Below are 6000 nucleotides of genomic sequence, written 5' to 3' on the forward strand. Positions count from 1 at the left end.
TTTTGTTTTATGCCATGCTGTGTATGAAGAGTGTCAAATAAATCGCACTGTTTGGACCTGAAACCCAGTGGTGATGAAGGTAATTCTGAGAGAATGACCCCCGAATAAGAGACGATCCCTACAGTGCCCATAGCAACCAATCAGATTCCACCTTTCATTTTCCAAAGGAGCTGTCAAAAATTAAAGGTGGAATCTGTTATCTGTTGCTATGGGTAACTAACCCAGTTCTACTTTACACCAGTTTGATAAATTACCCCAAAGGTCCCTGTGACGGACTGAACCGTCACTGGGGCTGCTGGAGAAGCCTGAGGGCCAGCCTCCTTCCTACGGACTATGTACCCAGAACTATGGAGACCCCCTCAGACCTTTTGGGGTTACAAGGAAATATGAACCCTGATTTATGTGGGGAGTTTATATGGCACATATTTCCTATTGACCACTAAAGGTGCAGGGTGTGAATCCAGCAACATAAAAAGGGTTAACTCTGCACTGAGACTCCCACTAATTGTGTTAGTGATGGGATTAAGATAGCTGACTCTAGGAGTAGCCGACTCCAGTGTAGATGAGTAGATCACCCTATGATACACTCAGGAGATAATCCCATCACATGTGTCTCCTCTCTCCCTATTCATTCATTAGGGAGGGGGTGAAGATGTCTGTTTGCATGTTGTTCATGGTTGATTGATATCTGTTGTTAGACTTCTTGGACTGTATATATTCTTAGTTGGTCTTTAATAAAGTGAGTTCCTGTCTTACCTTCAACATAGAGCCTCGTCTCATGTGTGTGGGGAACAGCTATATTTACTCTGGGGATTGCTATTGGTATTATACTCCCCTGGGATTACCACACGGTTCTACCCACTGGAAGCTGGATCCTGGTCTTGGGCCCAGGGTGGGTGGAAGACGGCGAGATCCCAACCAAGCTGCGGTGGTTCGTGGGGTCGGCAGTGCTTACGGCGTCAAGTGGAGTGCTTGGAGTTCTCGGGAAGCACTAGGAGCATCCATCAATAGGGGTACCCTGTCGAGACATCGGTAACGTGTGGAGTATATTGAAGCAACGCTAGTATCCTGGATACAGCAGGATGGAGTCGGCTAGTCTTCGGACAGCGTTCTATGACGAGGAGGAGGAGGAGGCAGCCGCGGACTACAGGGATACAGACAAAAAGGAAGTCTGGTATGATGCCCTGGAAACTGCCCAGCGGCAGCGAGGTGAGAGTCTCCCCAGTTATGAGCAGCAGCTACAGAAACATGTGGCAATGCAGATGGGTCTCTTGGGAGAGCAGCCCCTGGACGAGTGGGTAACAGAGCTCCAGAGGCTGGTATGTAAGGAGCTTTGGCTAGAGGATGCTTACCGGGCCTTAAGGTGGCATGTCATTCAACATACCCCCTGGACGGCCGAGCATGACTTACCCGAAGGGAAGGATTATGATGGACCTGGGTTACTATGGGAGGCCTTGGAGGAGGACATTGATCTCGGCAGCCCAGATGAGTGTAGGTTTTGGGACATCTACAACTACCGGATGGGCATGCATGTTTATGCTGACGGATGGGAGGTGAGCAAAGACATGACCCACCTGGTAACAAGGGAGTGGAAGCTGGAGCAGACCTACCAACACCTGCTCAGCTCCGTTCAGCCCAAACCTACCCGACAAGCAGAGCCAGATCTGCCATCCTACAACTGGGAAGACTGGGCGGCGATACCCCCTGCTTCCCTACCAGCTCCCAAAGTAGGGAACTTCATCGACTGGTTCTGAGAAGACCTCCCGACGGTAGGTAGAGATGGGACCGAAGTCTCTCCACCTGCCCTACACGGATGCTGGGTGTTTCCTCTCTCCCTATTAATTCATTAGGGAGGGGATGAAGATGTCTGTTTGCATGTTGGTCACGGTTGATTGACTTCTGCTGTTAGACTTCTTGAACTGTATATATACTGAGTTGGTCTTCAATAAAGTAAGTTCCTGTCTTACCTTCAACATAGAGCCTCGTCTCATGTGTGTGGGGATTGCTATACGCTGTATACTCCCCTGGCTATAATCTCTAGCTCTTGTAAGAGCTGTTTCTGTTCCTTGTTCCTGCATCGCTCTCTGAAGGAAGATGTCGAGCCCCCAACCAAGCTGCGGCGGTTCGTGGGGTCTGTGGTGGTTACGGTCTCAAGTGGAGTGCTTGGAGCCCTTGGGAAGCACTAGGAGCATCCATCAACAGAGGTACCCAGTCGGGGTGCCAGGAGATCAGTTACAGTCCCTATAGTGTCTACAGCAATTATAATGCGCCCTAGAGTGCCCCAATAATAATATTGTGCTCCAGGTAATAATGCCTGTATAGTGCCCCAAAAATAATGTCCACTAATAGCAACGCCCCCACAGTACTCCCATATAGTAATTTCCCCCACACTGCCCCATATAGTAATTTTCCCCACACTGTCCCCATATAGTAATTTCCCCCACACTGCCCCATATAGTAATTTCCCCCACACTGCCCCAATATAGTAATTTCCCCCACACTGCCCCAATATAGTAATTTCCCCCACACTGCCCCAATATAGTAATTTCCCCCACACTGCCCCCATATAGTAATTTCCCCCACACTGCTCCCATATAGTAATTTCCCCCACACTGCTCCCATATAGTAATTTCCCCCACACTGCTCCCATATAGTAATTTCCCCCACACTGCCCCCATATAGTAATTTCCCCCACACTGCCCCATATAGTAATTTCCCCCACACTGCCCCAAATAGTAATTTCCCCCACACTGCCCCATATAGTAATTTCCCCCACACTGCCCCCATATAGTAATTTCCCCCACACTGCCCCCATATAGTAATTTCCCCCACACTGCCCCATATGGTAATTCCCCTCACACTTTTCTCCATGTAATAGTTTTCCCCCACAAAGTAATTTGCCCCCACACTGTCCCCATCAAGTAATAACCCCCCACACTGCCATCCATTAAGTAATTTGCCCCGACACTGCCATCTATTAAGTAATTTGCCCCCACACTACTCTTCATTAAGTAATTTGCCCCACACCGCCCCAATTAAGTAATTTGCACCCAGACTGCCCTTCATTAAGTAATTTGCCCCCACACTGCCCCAATTAAGTAATTTGCCCCCACACTGCCCCCAATTAAGTAATTTGCTCCCACTGTCCCTGTAGTAATATGTCCTCCTCTGCCCCCCAAAGTTGGCATGCACAAAAAAAAGGCTAATACTTACCTGTGCCTGGAATGATGATGCAGGCGCGCGTATTTCAAAGCCCTGCGCGTGCCTGCATATAGGTGCGCGATGAAGTCCTCACGCACGCCGCGCGATGACTTCACAACGCACGCTGCGCTGGGCTTTTACTACCACATAGGCCTCAGGCCTACTAGGCTTGAAGCCTATGGAGGTGATAGGTGGCTGGGCAGGGAACTATGCGCTTCTGTGCCCCGCCGTAGTTTGTGGGCGTTTGGGTCGGCATTGGGCCCCCCAGCGATGTCGGGGCTACAGACTCAAACGCCCCAATTATAATCCGCCACTGCCTGCAAATCTGCAGTAGCAGTGTTCCAGTAGCCTGTTCCAGCAGGCAAGCGGAGGATCTTCTGGACACAAACCACAGCATGCTTCAACTCTGATATATGCACCACCATAAATTGACAGATATGCCCTGGTAGTATTGCTCCCTAACATTAAAAACATACACTCTAAGGCTACCTTAATGCAAACGGGAAAAACAGCCACGTGACGGCTGTTTTTGTAACTACTAGAAGCCTATGGGGCTATTCACATGGCCGTTTTTTTAATTGCCAGCAGCCATCAAAAAACAGGATATATCCTAGAGCAGGGATGTTCAACCTGCGGCCCTGCAGATGTTGCAAAACTAAAACTCCCAGCATGCCCTAATAGTTGTAGGCTGTCCAGGCATGCTGGGATTTATAGTTTTGCAACAGCTGGAGGGCCACAGGTTGGGCATCCCTGTCCTAGAAGGACCCCATTGAAATCAATGGGCCTGTTTTTAATGGCTGTTTAAACAGGAGTGCACCCTCTAATTGCTGTTAAAAATGGGTAAAAATAATAATAATAATAATGTTGTGATGTCACAATGCTGGGAGCATCAGGTCCTGCTCCTTCCAGTGCATAGCGAGTGTTCCCATGCGTTCAAGTGGATGATGTGAGCATTTTTTTTTTTTTCAGACCCAGAAGAATGGAGGACCAATATTTAAACTAGAGGCCAATATTAGGGGGCATTGTGGTGGCTGGGCCTTATATATACTGGGTCACTATGGGGGGCATTAAAGACACTTGGGGCACAACAAGGGTGTCATTATACTTGGGGCAATATAGTGGCTATTATTTATACTGGGGGCACTGTGGAGGTGCATAATATATACTGAGGGCACTGCAGAGGTTGGGAATTTCCCCAAAAAACTGACATTCATACGTTTTTCATGGCTGTTTTTAACGGCTATGAAAAATACATACAGTATGGCTGTTAAAACTGGACAAACGGTCAGAAACTGGATGCAGAATGCAGTGTGTCCGTTTTTAATGGCATTTTTTTCCAGTCATGTGAATGTAGCCTAAATATTCCTCAAAGTAAATTCCAACATCTGCTTTTATTTTAGCAAGTGCACAAAAAAGTACATGGCCAAGAATGGACAGTACTAAGAGGATTATTGTTTGCACAGGTCTTTGAGTTATTGCCTCACCCTTGCACACTACTAAGGGTCTCTCTGCTGGTAAGTGCCCTGCCCTGCTCAGTAATTTGTCTCCTTTGTGAGGCTGGGAGTGTAAACCACTTCATATACATCTGTTATTAGACCTTTTACAAGGAACGGCAAAGGGAATGATGCTAAGGCTAAACATCTGAAAAGTAAATTATATGGATTGTGTTTCCTACTGACCTCACACAGAAAATCCTGGGGTTTTAAAAGTATGTTTGGAGCTTAGGGTCGAGTTCTTCTGAACGCCTAGGGAGTTTATCCTGTTTTTATATGCAGTACTGAGCTTTACAGCAATAGTGTATGAGACAGATATTTAACATAACGTACAGTATAGTCAAGTGGGAGCAATGCATAAATGCATCTGTGGAGTAAAGCGCCTGTGCATTTGTATATTGTTCCGCCAATTTCAATTTGATCCCCAACAATATATTGTTTATGGGGGCTGGCAGATCATCAACTGAAGTCTATGAATGAGGGGCAACACATGAGACAAAAGAGAACGTTCCTGTCCATTCTTATTTCCTCCAAAGATAAATTAAGTTAAATCTGTCTTACTGCGCTCATCTCCTCCCAACTACATAGTATTAATATCCCTGTAGGGAGAGGTTATTTGGAGTAATAGGAGGAGATGTAGGGAGAGGTTATATGGAGTAATAGGAGGAGATATAGGGAGAGATTATATGGAGTAATAGGAGGAGATCTAGGAGAGGTTATATGGAGTAATAGGAGGAGATATAGGGAGAGGTTATATGGAGTAATAGGAGGAGATATAGGGAGAGGTTATATGCAGTAATAGGAGGAGATATAGGGAGAGGTTATATGGAGTAATAGGAGGAGATATAGGGAGAGGTTATATGGAGTAATAGGAGTAGATATAGGAGAGGTTATATGGAGTAATAGGAGGAGATATAGGGAGAGGTTATATGGAGTGATAGGAGGAGATATAGGGAGAGGATATATGGAGTAATAGGAGGAGATATAGGGAGAGGTTATATTAAGTAATAGGATGATGTATAGGGAGAGGTTATATGGAGTAATAGGAAGAGATATAGAGAGATGTTATATGGAGTAATATGAGGAGATATCGGGAGAGGTTATAAAGAGTAATAGGAGGAGATATAGGGAGAGTTTATATGGAGTAATAGAAGGAGATATAGGGAGAGGTTATATGGAGTAATAGGAGGAGATATAGGGAGAGGTTATATAGAGTAATCGAAGTAGATATAGGGAGAGGTTATATACTGGCTATATAAAATAGTTAAGGCGGTTATCCACAGCAAAGGTGACCGCTGGGATCCCC

Source organism: Bufo bufo, chromosome 6 (genome assembly GCF_905171765.1).
Source record: "Bufo bufo chromosome 6, aBufBuf1.1, whole genome shotgun sequence".
NCBI lineage: Eukaryota > Metazoa > Chordata > Amphibia > Anura > Bufonidae > Bufo > Bufo bufo.